Source organism: Bubalus kerabau, chromosome 13, assembly GCF_029407905.1.
Source record: "Bubalus kerabau isolate K-KA32 ecotype Philippines breed swamp buffalo chromosome 13, PCC_UOA_SB_1v2, whole genome shotgun sequence".
NCBI classification, from domain to species: domain Eukaryota; kingdom Metazoa; phylum Chordata; class Mammalia; order Artiodactyla; family Bovidae; genus Bubalus; species Bubalus kerabau.
In genome coordinates this window covers 16243884-16262321 of record NC_073636.1, presented here as the reverse complement: position 1 = coordinate 16262321, position 18438 = coordinate 16243884, and the positions used below count along the sequence as shown (strand labels likewise).

Genomic DNA, 18438 nt, shown 5'->3' with positions numbered 1-18438 from the left:
AGAGTTAGGGCTGCAGGGTGAGGGACAGGAAGACAAAAAATCGGGGGTGGGGTGGGGGCGGGGAGGCGGAAGGAGGAGGAAGAGGAGCACGGGGCAAAGTGCCTAATGAGTCGTGGAAATGTGATGAACTAAAACAAAGCACAGGCACCATTAGGTTGCTCCTCGGCGGCCGCGGCGCGGGCTCTCACTGCAGGCTGCTGTTCGGCACCGCCGCCCGAGCCCGGGGCAGCGCCCCACCGGGTGTCACCCGGGGCGTGGACATCTTGAAACCCGGCTCGGGAGGCAGCTGCAAGTTAAGTGCAGGTCTCGCTCCGCGAGGCTGCCATCAACGCATCCGCAGCGTTATCAGTCTCACACTGGCTCTCATGTGGAAAGAAAGGCAAGGTTGGGTTTCTGCTGCTTTTCCCACCACCCCGCCCTCCACCCCTTTTGGAAGGTTTTTGGAAGACAGGGGAGAGGTGGTAATAATAAAGTCACATGAAAAGAAAATGAAACACTTGGCAGTCCGTCAGATGACTAATGCAAGATGCTGGTGATGAATTTGCAGAGCGCGCGAGGCATCCATGTGTGCATCAAATTAGTACGTTGTTGCTGCTCAGAAGAGAAAGTGCTCCAGCAATGCGGCTGGGTGCACCCGATTGGCTGCCCACGCTGGAGAAAAGGGCCCTGGCGGGGAGGAGGGCTCCCGTTTAAAAAGCACATTGTTTATGGGACCGGGGCACAAAGGCTTTAATTCAGAGAGGCAAAGGCGATCTCAGAATTGCCTGCTTTGTGATAGGAGGGGGAAAAAAAAAAGCAGTCCCAGAAAGTTGAGTTCCCGCTAAAGGACACTGAATATTTCAAATCTTTCACACTCCATAAATTGCTCTCTGTATATCTGACATCCAGATGTTGCACTTGAGTTCTAAACAACCACACGTTTGGGAGAGAAAAGAGTAAAGTCTGCCTTTCCTTCTCCCAGCTTCAATAAATATCTGGGGCTGATACAAAGAGCAAAGACCATAAGCTTTTACATATCAATCTTCCTTAATGCTGGTTTCCAAAACCCTCATTTGAAAGAGAGAATGCCTGTTTAGAACCTGCAATTCTAGTCACTAACACGTAAAAGGATGATGAAGGCATTTATATTTGCTTGGATCCCTCCACCGTTTAAGCTGCAGTAAATAATAAAGCAAAGCCACATACTCTTTTCATCCCCCGCCCCCCCCAATGCACCCTAAAGCCACCTACTCTGCCAAGTGACAAGGCTGACTGCCTTGAGCAGCACTGATTTGCAGTACTAATCCTCAGTCTGTGAAAACATATAAAATGCACTTAAATTCAGCACACACAGAACCTACAGAGCCATGTTCATGACTGCCCCCCAACCCCAGCCTCTAGCCCAGGAGGCAGAAAGGTCAAGAAATGGCCACATGGACTAAAGCTTCACTGAAAATGTTCTCTTCACTGTAGCCTAGGGTAACAGTAAGAAGGTTTTCAAAGATCTTAAGTAGGTTTCTTTATTTCAGTCAAAACCCCTCAGAGCACCTTAAATTTGCTGCAAAACTAGGTTAGTCCTGAGCCCTTGGGGGAAAAAAAAAAGACACTGATGGCTAACAAACAGCAGCAGTAAAACTTACGGAAAGGAGAAATTCTGAATTCAGTTTAATCCAGAGAGGAAAACGACGGTAAATACTCTTCAACTAGGTCCTGGCTTCAATTTCTATTTCTCCTTATCCCCCAATTTACCACTCTATTTTTTTTTCTTTAATCCTTGAGATAAACAATCAGACTAACTTGAAAGCACTTTCAGAGCTTTCTCTAATCAACCTTATTGTTATATAAAAAAAAAAAATGTTCTACTGAATACAATATTGAGCACAAAACCTTCCTTCAACAATTTAGGTGTAATGTAACGCTTGTTTATATTAGAGCTGGAGCGTTTATCTTCTTCCCATGCACCTCGACTGCTTTTCAAATTGCCCTCCGGGAATTCAATAAACACTTTTAACCCCACAGGGCTGACTCTGGCAAGGAGGAGGTGGCAGAGCCCCACGCAGAACAGAATGTAGCGCTCACAGCTCGTTGAGAGCTGAGAGTGTGGCAAGACTTATTTCTGGGACAGGAAGGGCCTGTGGTTACCGCTGTTGACAATCAGCTAGAATGAAAAGAGGAAGGTGTTGCCACAGGTCCCAGCTAACAGAGAACGGAAGTTCAGAAAATGGGGCTCCTGCATCTCCTCTGAACAGAGTTAACACAACAGACGGACCAGGTGGCAGCACACTGGTCCTTATACCTCAACTTAGGATTCTACAGCAAGTGTTCTTTCATGGGTCTCCAAACAAGGGCCCATTTCTACTTTCCCAAAATAAATAAATAAATACACACTCCCTGGGGCGCATAGGGAGAGACACCGTGAAGAGGGGCTTATGCTTCACCTTTTGGTCTTTATGTTGGTGAGTGTGTATTTAAAATCCCTGCCCCTCAGTCATCCTTCACGGATGCCTTTAGACCTCTTGGGTCCTGATGCCGGTGGGGGTTGGCACTTAAGGTTTGAATCCTGGCACTATCATTTCCTAACTGTGCCGCTCTGGGCCTCAGACTCTTCATCTGTAAGATGGAAACAACAGACTTCACCTCTGTTGAGCCATGTGCTAACTACAGGATGTGGCCCCAAGTTCAAAGTGTCTACTGGGTGTCACCTGTTCCCACTGTTAATCTTTTCTGTGCACTTGTGAAGCACTAGAAATGAGTGACCACTGCACGTCTACTTTTCAATCCAAAGTTTTTCCTAGTGTGGACTCAAACACAGTTCATATCCTAAGTAATAATAATAGGCATCTTTCAGTGAGCGATTCTAGGCCAGACACCATGCTAGGTGCTTTACATGTATTATCTAATCCTTTTACCATTGCTTTGAGAAATTTTTCAGATGCAGATATCTAAGAAATAATTTCCTTTTCTAAGATTACCAGTTTATACATTGTAGAAGCAGAATTTGAACACAGGCCCAATGGGCTCCAAAGCACAGAGTATTTCTAAACCATCATGTGGCCAAGTATTGTATAAGGTCTGTTTTGGGCTGTGAGTGAACAGCTTGTGGAAAATCTATGAGAAGACAAGGCCAAGAGCAAGACCTATTGGTTCCCTGGGATCACGCTGCCAGATAAAAGGCAGCACTAACACACATATACACACATCTTTCCTCTTTTGGTGTGTGAGAATCAGGGTGCAAAGTACGGAACTTCAGAGTCTATTAAGACTATATTACAACCCATACTTTCTCCATAATCATACAAAGCGTCTCCAACTCCGGAGACTGCCTCCCTTTCTACTCCCACAGGATCCCATGAATGAGCACCTCTCCTCCATATCTGAATCCTTCCCACTACCTGGCCATTTTGCATACAAATGTTTCAAAGGTTTGCATCAAATGCTAAGAGCATGACTATCCATTAACTAAGTCCAACAATGTCTACCTGTTACACAAACTCACAGCAAAGGCACATCTTCCTGATCGAAGCATCAGTGGTCCTATCCCATTGATGACCCCTGTGTTGCTGAATCCCATGCCCTGGATCCCGATGGTATGTTATCAGGAGCCTGGGTAACTTAGTTCTAACACATGAGCTCCTCCTCCTTTGGACTTTCAACTTTCTTCCCGTCTGATATTCATCTCTATAGAAGACTTACTGACTCTTTTGTCCTCATGGGGCTATAAGCGCTGATACTTCTAAGGAAGCCAGAAATCATGTGTGTGACAGTTAAACCTTTCGCGGTACTTGCCAGAGGCCACAGGGAAATCAATTCGATCTACAAAGAAGGGTAATTATGGGAACAGATACCCCAAATCTCACTAAGACTCTTAGTAACACCTTCTATTTATTGCAATCTGATCTCAGACTTAGGAAATTAGACTAGCTCCCTTCCCACCCTCCCTAGCGATCCTCGGCCCCCAGCACAGGGCAGGAATCAGCTTCTAATTCAAAGATTTATTGACAGCTTACTCTTTGCCAAACAACTTTTCCAGGTACAGGACACAAGAGAACCACAACAGCTACACAAAGATGAAATTATTATCCTCAATTTGGAAATGAAGCAACTGAGAGTCATAGAGGTAAAGTGACTTTTCCAATGTCACACTGCTAAGAAGAGGTGTCTGCAGAATCTGAACACAGTACACAGAATCCGGACACAGTAACAAAGGCCAACAGTTACTGCTTAATAGTCTATGATCTGGGTTTCTTGAGGGTGATGTTTCCTGTGGACTCAGTGGCCGCTGGCAGGCCTGAGACACAAGCCCATACATCTCTGCTACCTACAAACTACGATACTATCCTGGGTGTCAATTCTACTTTTGCTCTTGGCAAAGAGCCACGTAAGGTTCCTCCAGGCCAGGTGCCACATGGAATTGGACCACAAGTTGGAGGGCACTAAGCCAGCAGGCACTGGTGATATTGATCTCAGAGCCAAGATGAAAATATGATGATGTTGGGGGGAAAAATGATAGTGCTTACTCTCTGCTTTAAGTGCTGGCACTGACCTACTTCCCTACTCTATTTTCGAGTAGAGAGAACTAGATCAACAGAGGATATGCAAAATCTTCTGAGGTTCCTCTAAGTAGCAAAATATTACAGACATTATAATAACTGATTCAATGCATTCTTATTATTGTTATTAACTCCAGGATGCAAGCTTTTATGAAGCCCAGGGAATGCAGGCTTCTTTTTGGAGAATGCAAACAAAATAAACGATAACTTCTATTATTTTATCTTGTTCCTTGGACAGCAACTTTCTGTATTATATCTCCCTTATCTATACAAAAGAAAGAATAACAAACTTACAAAACGGGTACGAGAAATCCCAAGTGGCTATAAATAATTTTATAAAAGTTGAAAAAAGGAAATAAAATGCCACCGTCAGAAAATATACCAACCTGAAAACAACACAGGAAGATGCCTTGCCTTGGAAAAACTTTGGATAAAATTAGCAAATCTCCTTGGTTGTTGTTGCTTAGTCACTGTCATGTTCAGCTCTTTTGCGACCCCATGGACTGTTGCCCACCAAGCTCCTCTGTCCATGGGATTTCCCAGGCAAAAATACTGCAGTGGGTTGCCATTTTCTTCTCCAGGGGATCTTCCCGACCCAGGGATGGAATGTGCATCTCCTGCTTGGCAGGCAGATTCTTAACCACTGAGCCACCTGGGAAGCCTAATCTCCTTCGCAGTTACTAACAGTTTTATTGCTCCATAGTTTTTTATCCATCTTACTTTTTTTTGTTCCTTGGGACTTCCTGTATCAGTGCGGCCAACTGTGTGCCATGATGGGAATGGAGCCTACACAATCCAATATGGTAACCATGGGTTACATGTGGCTACTGCACACTTGAAGTTACTGCAACTGAAAAACCGAATTTCAAAATTCTACTTTAATGAACTTAAATAAATGTAAATGTGAGTGGTTTATTTTCTAAAGACAAATAGAGAGTTGAGATTCACCAAAACATTTCATCAGGAAGTTGTTTCGGGTAAAGAGAAATGAGGGGCCAGGAATACGATACCAATGCTTGAGTCACCCAGAAGTTGTTAAGTCAGTCGGCAGTGGACCGGCCAGCCTGCCTGGGCTCTTGTCTTGGCTCAGCATTAACTTTAACAGCGAGATCCCAAGGTAATTGAGTAACCACTCAGTTTCCTTACGTGTAAAACAAAGAGACGCCATGGTCCCCATATGGCTCTTTGCTTCTCTGATTCTGCAAGTGGCTGGTGGCTCGGGGCCGCCCCCGGAGCATCCTTTCTCTCAACTTGTGCCAGGTCTGCTTGGCATCCCAACTGCTGCCCCATCCTTGCAGTCAGTGGACAGGCTGCTCCTTTAAAGGGCCGAGGGACCACTTTTTAATATCCTCATACTTAAGTAATAGCCCTTGGAGAAACAGGCTTTGTGTGGTGACTGGAGGAAAGTGCCCAAGGCTGAGCTGTGTGAGGCACAAGCAGGAAGCGCTTGGCAATGGGCCTGGGGCTTCCTGGTGGGGAACGGGACAGTGCGAGACTCAGCCTTCTACACTGTCCCTCTTGCTGTGGCTTATTGTTTAAGAGCAGAATTCTCTCCTTGATGGACTGGCAGCATGGTGCGCGGGCTACATCATCAGGTCTTTCTCATGCCACTCTCCGGGGGAACGCATCAGAGACTGGTCCTGCACCCGTGACCCTCTGCTCTAAACCTAACCTCTCCCTTTAGGAAGAGGCATCAGCCGTCATCCAGCCTCGAGTTCTGCGAACTGCAGCTCCCTTTGAAAACACACCACTTTAGGGTTGCCATGAAGAACACCTCCATCTTCTGTGACTGTCTTTCAACAGAGCACCTCTGCCCGTGGACCGACACAGCTGCATCTCACTCAGGGAGATGCTGGATGGCTGGAAGATTCTGGCAGACCTAACAAAACTCTCTGGGTATCAGTTTTCTCAGCATCGGACGATGAAACCATGGCCACTCCCATATTTACTTGGAAGGGTCTGATATCATTTCTCATGTGCAGCTGAAGCTTTGTGAGTTTCCTGTCCACCAATTACAGAAGAGGGCCCCGCAGTGGCCTCACCAGTAACAGGACGGGGCCCTCAGTCTTGGAGGTGAAACTTCTGCAGACAGGACTGGCAAATTCACAGAAAATCAAATGGATCAAATAATACCCAGCATCGTTGAAGAAGGCAAAGCCTTTCTCCAAATTGTAAATAAATCAGTTTGTGCTCCTCTGAAGAAAAGTCCAAGTTTCCTACAAGTATAACCACATGTACAATGTTCACCCCTGGGCTTTGACAAAATTTGAAAAGAAACAATTTATTAAGAGTGGACAGGACACTGATTTCATTCACAGGGAAAGCACGCACTTGTGACGGGTGTTCCACTGGATGGCTGGAGTCAGTGCAGGATTGTATGTGGATTCAGCAGGTCTAAAAGCTGTACATTCAATTACCAGGATGAAGCGCAATCCTGACTGGCGGGAAACCATTCCGGCAGAAAACTGCACAACACGGGCATATGGACTCACCAAGGAAAAGGGAGACCTTACTAGCTTATCTCAACTGGACTGCTGGTAAAAAGCAGAAAGCTGGAAAAGCCCCACAAAGAAGCAAATGTGGCGACATCCAGGGGGTCCCTGGAGTCTGAACACATGACCGCCCTCGCTGGGAAGGCAGTTGGGTATCAGCTCTGGACAGCCCTGGCCCAGGGAGCTCACTGTCCTCAGGGATTTATCAGAAAGAGTTCTGTGGACTGCAGAGCAGAAGGGATTTGTACAGGGAGAGTTTGTAGATGAACCTTTAGAAATGGCAACAGGGAAATAATCATCACGCAGAAGATTTATATCGGGCTTCACGTTTTCCAAATGCTGCTGGAGCTCACATTAATTAATCCTCCCCCTCCAGGGGCAGGGGTCAATGTTCTGGATAAGCCAACAGAGGTGAGGGAGGGGGTGTGCTGGCTTGGGCCGCACACCCCTTCTGGGTACCCTTCCAGGCTGATTCACCCGCCCATGGCTAAATGCTGACGAAGCCACCTGTGGGCATGGGCAACTATTTGCAAGTGGCCCTTCTGGATGATGGAGAAGACATTGGCTTGGCCCCACATCAATTAAGTGAAACATGAATCATTACGAAATGAAGACAAGAGGTGGGGGATAACTCAACAATGGTCTGAACTTCCCAAAGTGAACACTGATTTTTACCTAAAATGTCTCCCATATTCACATTCTGGCAGCAAATGATGAAAACATGGTGACCACACAGAACAGACCTGGTGCCTGGTACCTGTAGCTGGGATTCAGTGACTGTGCTTTCCAAGGCAAATAACTCCTGCTTCCACCACTGGCTACAATATTTCGCCTCGACTGACTTGTGTGAGAGAAAGAATGCAATCAGGTCAGGTTTACAACACCCTCCGTCCACTGAAGAAATACTGATGGTAGAAGTGGAGGGTTCACCTTGGTGGGATGTTGCCCCCTTCCCCTCCCCTGAGAGTTATTCACACACAAGGCCCTTTTCTTTCCTTTTATTACATAGGTGTTGACATACACAGGTGCCGTGTAGGTCAGGAATGGTGCTGGATCTAAAGAAGAGAGAATGGAAACGTGTAACTTATGCCTTTAAGCCACCAGTAGCCACTGAGAAGAACCAGCCATATGTATAATACAGAACCAAACCACAGAGCCTGAGGCCCAGAGGAGAGGGTACGTAAGGGTTCATGGTCAGCCAGCCACAGGGACTCATCTGGCCATGGGGCCTGGCATTCAGCATTGTGACCACATTCCATCCTCGTGGTCCAGTTTGCCAGGGGAGTCTTCAATAATGAGAGCCACAGGGTGACAAGCTGTACTGTTCCTTGAGTTGGCAATGAGACGGAAAGAAAACCACTGCAGCAAGGAAGCTGGGCCTGGAGAGAACGTGGCTCAGGGTCCCCCCTCCCCTCCCCCTGCATCTGAGACGAGGGACCGGAGCCTAGAGACAGTGTCACACGGACCCACAACTGGATGGCCATCACCTGCTCTGCTGACCCACACCAGGGCGGGGACGGCACAGGGTCCCACCTCTGCTCCAAGGAACTGGGAGCCGGTTCTGTCCATGAGGCCCTTCCAGCGCCACTCTTCACTCTGGCCTAGCTCCTCTGGGGTCACCCCTCCAGCCGGCCTGTCACTCACTATCACGCCCCCTGGGCTCGTCCATTCAACCCTCCCACCTGACCGTCTCTAGAGACAGTCAGCAGAAGGGCCGGCACTACCTCGAGCTCAGCGCCTCTACAAATAACCTCTTCCCGTCTTCCTTTTGTCCAGCTGGGTTTCACATTCAACTTCCCTGTTTTCTTACTGCCTCAATCTGCCCCCTGCCCCACCCCAAATCTGAGACCAGGAATAATGTCTTCGATCATGCATGTGACACAGGGTGACCGCCAGCCCAAGCCTGCCCATTCTCTGACTGTCCAACCTACGGAAACCATCAATGAGCCCCAAGTCAGGCACATGGTGAGACTGTGGGACTGCCAATGACACGGATGTCTTAATCATTCCCTCAATATACAACCCTGAAGTGACCTGCTATTCAGGCCTTATTCAATGTGCAAGGGATAAAACAGTGAATCAGATCAGGTACAACTGCCTTTATGGAGCTTCTAGTCTAGAACAGGGTGTAAAACAAGCTAACTAAGTAAATCTTCTAAGCAAGCATTTCAATGGAGAAATGATAAAGCAGGAAAGGGAGATGGAGAGGGGCTGGGTGCCAGACAGCAGCTCTAAATAAAAGTGCTCAGAGAAGGCCAGCACAGAGCCCTGCATTCAGTTTCAGTACAACGGGTATCTTTTGAATGAACAGATCCAACACAGCGAGAAGTCTTACAAGTTGTCGGCGTTAAGTCACACACTACACAATTCATCACCACCATCATAGAGAACCACGGTGCCCCATCTGGAACTGCTGTCCTGAATCTGGGGGTCACTACATGTATTACCGATGAGTTACGAGTCAGGCCTGTTTTCCTCGAAATGCCCGCTAGGTGCACTTGTTCTGGCGCAGCCACTGACCTAATTCTGACCACCCTGATAATAAAATAATTTCAAAACCGTTCAAGGGAGCTCTCCGACTCTGGACTAAGGCACAAAGATTTCACTGATCTTTGAGTTTGCCTGGCACTCAGAACTCTATCTGTCCTTCCGTTAAATATTGATCATCTCCATTCATTATTCATTTCACCATTTATCAATGGCAAAATTTAATCTCTGGCTGCTCTTTCCTCAATCTGCTTCTGGACTACCTTCCTTGGTCATAAATGATGTGTGATCAAGGAATACAACTTAAGTCCTGAATGCCTGCCTTAGGGATGCAGCCAGCAGTAGAGGCTGGAGGATCAACAGGGAGATCAGCAATGCTGCTTTTCCTTCCACTGATCTGGAAAATCAGAAGCTGATGGTTAATAAGAACTAATTACGTCATACTAATGACTGTAGTTTAGATCAGAATCCATTTGTGTATTTCTGTGCATTTGCCATTTATGAGGTTCAGATGTATTTCTTTTTTTCTGATAACGCCTTCAACTCACATGATTGTGAAATGTCAAAAACAGAATACCAAAAAAACACAAACCAACCAACCCCAGGACATCAGGACTTCCCTGGCAGACTTCATGCTTCCAATGCTTGGGTTCGAGCCCTAGCCGGGAAAACTAAGAGCCCACAAGTTGTGTGGCACAAAAAGAAAAGTAAGAGTTTATTTTTTTTTTTTAAACAAAGAACATCAGAGCAGTCAAAAACATATTTCACAAGGTTTCCAGCCTGATGCCTGTGCCCCTTAAGCTCTCTGGGGAGCTTCCCAATCCATTCCTCAAAGATTTCCTGTTTTATGTTGGTAGATAGCTGGGCTGACTTACATTCTTCAGGAGTTCCCAAGGACAGCTGCCCAGCAGAATAATTAATCTGCATAATGACTATCCTTGTCTCATCTAAAGGGTCACCTTATGCTCAATAAATTTTCTTTAAGAATGCAAGAAAATATATAATTTATTGTTAAGAAGAATTCCTTCACAAATAAGACAACAAAGAGAACTACTGCCCTCAAGGGTAAGCTTTCAACTCAACTACAAACTCAGCTGATCAGACTGACTCCCTCCCCTGGGGGCTCTGGGAAGTTGAGATTTTACTTCCTCATTCTAACAAGGCTGTGAGCATCAGAAGTCAAGATCTGTGGACCACCTAATTTGCGGTCGTCACATGCAGCAACCTATTTTGCTGAGACGCTTTGGCTCTGGAAGGGGTTTAACTTTACATTTTCTGCTCAATTTTTTACCTGCCTTTTTGGCTGGGAGAAGTGAGAGAATCGTGGGTGGGGACTGAAGCAAAGATGAGGTGTTTCCCTTGAGCGATGTGGTTTCTCCAAAGTAAATTGTTTGTTCCCTAATCAAGCAGCCAACTTTAACTGTTTCTCTTTAAGATAATCACAAAACATGATGTTTGAAGTTTGAGAATTGGAAAAGAGGGCCCATATGAGCGAGGACTGTGACACCCTTCACGAGACTAACCATGAATTTTCTGGCATCTTTCTGTCCCAACATAAGAAAAGGCGATGAGAGGTTTTAGAGGGATCGCACTAAATTCCTAGACAGCGATCCAAAATACTTGCCTCTCTGATAGTCTGCTTAAAACAATGGAAAAAGAACGTTGCCAAGTTTGTGTAATTACTCGAAGACGACCTCCAGAATTGTACGTATGTCAGCTCTTTGCGTACGGCTCCCTATGAGACAAACATGTTGGCATGTCATGCTGCAAAACTCCATTTCAAAAGACAAAGTCCAAATGACATTCTACTTTGCTAGCTTTTAAAACTCTAAATCACATCTAAGATGAAATCAATACCGAATACCACATTCTGATTTGGAAATCTATAGGTCTTCTCTCTCTCTCTCCACCTGTCATAAATTCCATTTATCATCTTAAATCACCAATTAAAATAGGCTTTGACATTTAATTTGCCTTTTTCTTTAAAAAAACAAACCATCAGCTCTAACCTCCTAAACAAATAAGAATAGAAATAGGATTATGTGCAAAATTATAAAAGCTGTTATTCCATGAGGCTGAATATCATCATATCAAAATTCCCCATCGTTGATTTTTTTTAAAGCCATTTCTTCATTTTTTGACACTACATCTGGCACAATGAATACAGATGATCATTTGTTTATATATCTGTCTAACTGCCTTTCCCAAACACAGCCAGATGGAGTCTTTCAGAATCAAATTAATTTCAGATTAATTCACTCTGGACCCACTCCAGTTCCATGACTCCTTGCTTTGAGGCACCAACTAAACTCATGGCAAGTTGTGAACTGAAAAGAGCGCAGGTTCTTCAGTATTGAGAGGGAACATATGACCTAAGGCTGTGGTTGCTCCCCTTACCCAGAAAGCGACCCATTTGGGTACTGCAAGTTGCTGAGAGAAGGCCCAGCCAACATTTCAGAGACAAAAGCATCCAGCAAGAATTTCCTCTTCGATTTCAAAGAGGAACACAGTCAGTTTTATATCCATTATTTGTAACACCTCAGGAGGATGCCAGTCAAAATGAGCGACCTAATTACCAACACGAGAACCAGGGAGATCACAGTAGAACTTGCCATCTATTCATAGCCAGGGTGGACACGGGACGCAGGAGTGAATTCTCAATGCCCCTGAGCGCAGAATCTCGATCTTGAGCTGTAGGAAGGAACCATCAACAGACGTAACCAGGCTCTGCTCCCTGTCAATCTCGGCGGATGCCTTTATTACCACACTTGTTTCAATTGCAATTTGGGTTTCCATGGAGACACAACAGTTAGCTCCAGAAAATTATAAGATAAATGTCAGGCGGTGATAACGGTGTTAATGAAGCTTCGGTGACGAGCAGCTCAGCGCTTCAAATAATAAGCTTATTTCTATTAGCATACGTATAACCTGTCAGAAAACCTGGGAAAGAATATTAAAAATTAAATATCGATCTATCTACATTTAAGAGAGAGTGGGGAGAGACCTCTCTGGAGTGGCTTAAGTTTGGTGGGTCAAGTTGAACAAAAATAAAAAAGATAAAGTAAGCACTGCTTTTTGGGGAAAATGAGGTACCAGTCACAGCCTGCAATGATGCTTTAGCTGACATTCAAAAATATCTTATTTCATCCAGCAGAGGAGAGAATTTCTTCTTAAAATATGGTTAAAGCAATCCCTTTTGTTTCTGGAAGCCAACAGCTCAACTCACTAAGTCTGACTGCGAAAGACATGGGGTCCAGAGATATAAATGCTGCATCCAACCTCATGGTGACCGGACAGAAGGCAGGCCTCCCGTCCCCGACTCTAGGCTGCTGAAAAGCTGTAACTGGATTACTAGAATTCAGGATTCAGAACCATCCTTGACTAGTCTACAGCCAAACATGTACCACCTGAAATTTTACGAGGAAGTATATCAGATTAAAAAAAAAAAAAAAGGGCAACTGTGGATTTCTGTAAATTGGATGCATTCTGAAAACAAGCGGATACGGTGAAATGGAAAACAGCAGCACAGTTAAGGTTGAGATTCTAATGGCAGAAAGCCAACCGGAACGAAAGAGCCTCTCAATGAGGGTGAAAGAGGAGAGTGAAAAAGCTGGCTTAAAACTTAACATGAAGAAAACTAAGATCATGACATCTGATCCCATTATTTCATAGGTAGTAAAATAGGGAAACAGTGACAGATTTTCTTTTCTAGGGCTCCAAAATCAACTGCAGATGATGACTGCAGCCATGAAATTAAAAGACGCTTGCTCCCTGGAAGGAAAGGTATGACAAGCCTACAAAGTGCATTAAAAAGCAGAGACTTTGCCAACAAAGGTCCATATAGTCAAAGCTATGGTTTTCCCAGTAGTCATGTACAGAGTTGAGAGTGGACCATAAAGAAGGCTGAGCGCCAAAGAATTGATGCTTTCGTACTGTGATGTTGGAGAAGACTCCTGAGAGTCTCTTGGACTGCAAAGAGATCAAACCAGTCATTCCTAAAGGAAGTCAAACCTGAATATTCACTGGAAGGACTGATGCTGAAGCTTCAATACTTTGGCCACCTGATGTGAAGAGTCAACACATTGGAAAAGACCCTGATGCTGGGAAAGATTGAGGACACGAGGTAAAGGGGGGGACAGAGGATGAGATGGTTGAATGGCATCACCAACTCAATGGACATGAATCTCAGCCAAGTCTGGAAGACAGTGAAGGACAGAGAAATCTGGCATGCTGCAGTCCATGGGGTCACAAAGAGTCGGACATGACTTAGTGACTGAACAACCACTACCATGAAAAGAAATGGAAAGAAAAACACATTTCCTTTTATTTGCAAAAGATGATTTAAGAACGGAACAAAAGTTTTATGTCTTCTTCATGGACATCCTTAAAGACCTTGAAAAGTTAAAAGGTTGACAATTTTGCAAATCAAAGTCTTTACAGGAAGACATGAGGAAGACCTGCACTATACACTCTTCTCCACAGTTCACACTCTCTGAATGATCCCTGCCACAGTACCCAGTATTATTTCACTCCTTCCACCATACCTTCTCTTCACTTATTTAGCCACTATTTAGTGAGGGCCAGGCGCTGTGCTCAGTATACAGTGATGAGTAAGACAGTCTCTGCCTTCACATTTCTCACTATTTAGTAGCTCGTACAACCGAATACCCAAGGTCTTCTCCCACGCCCTGCACCCCTAAGGTCTTGAATAAAGTGTCACGATGCTCTTTTCTGTCCAAACTTTGGTCCTTTTTGCAGCTGACTACATAACCATGCTTTTCTGGGGCAAGGCAATTCTTTCTGCTACACCTCTGCACGAGGAACAGCTGGCCGCTCAAATCCTCTTCTATACACCCTGTCTTTGGATTGTTGCTGTTGTTCAGTTGAAAAGTTGTGTCCAACTCTTCACGACCCCATGGACTGCAGGATGTCAGGCTTCCCTGTCCTTCACTGTCTCCTAGAGTTTGCTCAAATTCATGTCTGTTGAGCCAGTGATGCCATCCAACCATCTCATCCTCTGTCGTCCCTTTCTCCTCCTGCCTTCAATCTTTCCCAGCATCAGGGTCTTTTGCAATGAGTCGGCTCTTCGTATCATGTGGCGAAAGTATTGTCTGGATTACTATAACAAAAATACCACAAACTGAATGGTTTATAAAATAAGAGATGCTTATTTTTCACGGCTCTGGAAGTCCAAGACCAAAGTACTGACAGATTCGGAGTCTGAGAGCCGGCTTTCTAGTTCCTAGATGGCCAACTTCTCCCAGTGTCCCTACCTGGAGAAAGGGGCCAGGGAGCTCCCTGGGGGTCTCTCCTATAAGGGCACTAGTCTCATCATTGGGGATCCACCCTCAGGATCTCATTACCCCCAAAGGCCACACCTACTTTTTAATATCATCATCCTGGGCCACAGGTTTCAATGCATGAATTTTGGGGAAGAAACCTTCAACACATAGCACACTCCTTAAGCACTCAAAACTCCTCTCCCTCCCCCGGCTCCACTCTTCAGGAGGAAAGTTAATGGGGTCAAACCCAAGCTCAAGGCTTTTACTGGACCATGGTGCTAAGGTAGCAACTTTCAGTGCAGCTTTTGAAGAATCTACAAGTTCTTGCTTCCCCATAAAAGGTTTCTTTTTTTTCTTTGGAAAGTTCTCTCGTAACTCCATATGGCTGGTGCCAAATGCACCAGGGCTGCCTCCCACTGTAAGGGGTGGGCGCCTCTCCCATCTCTGCAAGGTCCAGCAAGGCAGAGCCACAAATGGCCCAAGCCAGACGCTCTGGTTTGGAGGAGAGAGGCGACACTGATTTCCCTAAGAGCCTTCTTCCCTGACTGATCGTGAGGACGTGAAGAACCAGGGATTCCAATTAGGGTCTGGTCCAGAAGAAACAGCCTCAGGCCTCCTTTTGGTGAAGGCTTTAGCTCACGAGACACTAAGATGTTCCAGCTCTCCTGCAGCCAAGCTGGTTCTCGGAGCCAGGGTTCCCACACGATGGCTCGTGGCCATACACTGTCCCCTGGGCATACAGAACGGAAATCTGCAGGAACGGTACTGTCCCCTGGGCATACAGAACGGAAATCTGCAGGAACGGTAAACCTGATAGAGGATTCCAGAGCCTGAAAGCCTCTCGACCTCACTCCACTGCAAGGAATTAGTGCATCCTTACCTCAAGGCACAATAATGCAAAACGAGCCAAAAACTATCAACTACAACAGCAGAAGTCTGTAATATTACAATGAACGCTCATTCTCCTGGTTTCTTTTCCTGCTATCCCACCCATGTGAAAGATATGAAAGGAAAAAACCATTCAAGAGCACGCAATGCCCAAGACACTAGCAATAGGATACTGTAACAAGCCAAAGCAGAGTCATGAGGTTTACATTTAATAACTCAATGTGGATCCTGGGACTTGAGATTGAAACGCTTTGGTTGTAAATCAAGCACAATACTATGTTACTAAGAACTGGGTGAAGAAACATCTGTGGTCATGGAAACAGAAATTACAAACAGCATGCCTTTTCCTCATCAGTTAAAATATTCTCATCCTGTTAGGATTCATGATTAGGGCTCCTCATTTACTCTCTCCATTGTTAAAACTTTTCAACACTTCACATCGCTCTTGCAAAGTCCTGGGGAGTCAGAGAAGTTGAAAAGTCACCTGCAATGGACATGACTTTGAGCAAGCTCTGGGAAATGGTGAAGGACAGGGAAGCCTGGTGTGCTGTAGTCCATGGGGTTGCAAAGAGTCGGACATGACTGAGTGACTGAACAACAACAATGATTACTGTAGGTATTTTTTAATTGCTGAAATAATTACTGTTATCTTTAATAACAACAATGCAAGGCATATTACAATAGTTCTTCAATTTTAAAATGACAGCTCTAAACTGGGCCAACCAAAATTACAATCATAATTTCCTGGAATTGACAATATTTGCTAAATAGACTCCTTGAGGAGGAGGAGGTTATACATGCGGGAAATGAATAGGAGATGATAATTCGAGTGTGGCACAGCTTTAAAAGTGACTTCAAAATAGAAAATCGAAAACAAATCGCTACAGAGCTTTTTGTTTTGATTTCTTCTTCTTGTTGAATGTTAACAGGTTTGACTACATTTTGGCAGCTCAGCTTTAACTGATCTGAAGCTGACCATGATTGGAAAGGTGTTACAAGTATCTTTTAGATTCTAGGGTTGTATTTTTTTTTTAATAGACAATGGCATAACGGCAATCAAATCCAATAAACTGAAGAGGAATTCCCGTATCAATGGAGTCATTAAAATACAATCATGAAAGAAGCCTTTCCAACAATGCAGAATGGACAGTAAGTTCCTCTAGGACGTGGGTGGACAGGGTTCATGTTCATATGACAATGGACACAGTGACTATGCTGGAAACATGCACAGAGTTAGGACCTGGGCCATGGCAACAAAGGTGACCATCGCGGAAGGCGTGATACCTAGGACCCTGCTTTCAGCTCCTTGCTCACTTTAAAAACCACGATCTGTTGGTTGGTTTGTTTCTTGAAGATGGATTGAGGGAAAGCACAACTACTTGGAAAGATATGTTTCTTATGTTAGTGAAACTGACAATAAAACAGAAACACTATGGATACTGAAACCCCAAAACACATCAAGTGCAAAAAGATACAGAAACATGAAAAACCACCACCCAAACAACTCTGAAAACAATGTCAGCTCTCCTCCCTGAATCATATGGTATCAATTCTGGAAACCACATTTCCCCTGGGAAATAGAACTATATAAGGTTTTGTGAGTCCATAATATTATGAATATATTGAATGGCAGAAAGGCAATCACAGTTTTGGAAATCAGCTGACCAGACAGTATACACCTGAGTGAATAAATACCTTAGGATGGAGGATATTCACACGGTGGTGGTGGGGGGAGCCAAGATGATGAGGAAAGGTCCTACCTACGTACCTACAACTCTACATATGATCTGACATCAGCCTGTTTTTGAGGCTTCCACACTGAGGTTTCATCAGCAGCCCAAAGCATCATGAAGTCAGTGGACAGCTTGGCAACATTCCACCTCTGCACACAAGGACTGTGAGTACAGGGCATGGAAAGAGCCAGGAATAACAGGAATGCCAGAGGTGTCCCGAAGCTACATTCAGAAAGTGCAAAGCCTCCGTGTTCATTTCAGACACTGTATCTGGAAATCCCACCTCCTCTGGCCATTGGGCTCACCTTCATGTGTAATCTGTTTAGAGAAAGGACTTGTTCAGGGGGATTTTCACCTACATGCTCTAAAACCTCAAGATCTATGGGTTCAGCTGTGTGGGAAAGTCAAACAGTACCAGCTGATGAAGCTGATTCAGGGCATCTCCTGAATATGCAGGTTAATAATTTAGATGTGGGTGGGAGGGACTGGAAATGAGTAGAAGATTCCCTCTGGTCAATGGGTCAACTCAAGATAAATGGGTTCGAGGTAGGGGTCAGTTCACCTGTGAACCTAGAATGATGAGATTTACTAAGTCAGTTTTTAATTCACTAACTGGTCATTATTGACAGGGTACTAGAGCTGTTTAGGGGGTTGTTTTTAAGACAACAATTGCTAACAAAGAGGGCAACTGGCTTCACTGGATGAAGGGAGAAAATGCCTTTTTTCCTCTTCTTAATTAACAATAACATTCAAAACCCTGACAGAGAATAATGGTGAAATAAATTATGGAATCACTTATGTATGAAACCATACATTATTAAAACTACTCTAAATGGGTCCTTAATTTGAATAAAGATGGCCATTTTAAGAAGCCAAGCATCTCAGAAATGAGAAAGGACACAACGTTATTCTGACCCAAGATACCAAAGGTGTATTGTTTTGCCAATGGGACAAGTATCAACCATCCTTGACTCTTACTAAGATCCACACAGGTCTCTTTTGCTGAGTCTCGGCTTTAATTATTCAC

The 18438-nt window shown here is 44.8% G+C and overlaps 1 protein-coding gene across 12 annotated transcripts in view; it reads right to left on the bottom strand.

Annotated features, from left to right (window-relative positions):
* Window positions 1–18438, bottom strand: part of CELF2 (CUGBP Elav-like family member 2) — a 558667-nt gene that overhangs the window by 164761 nt on the left and 375468 nt on the right. The gene's annotated exons all lie outside the window — the stretch shown is intronic.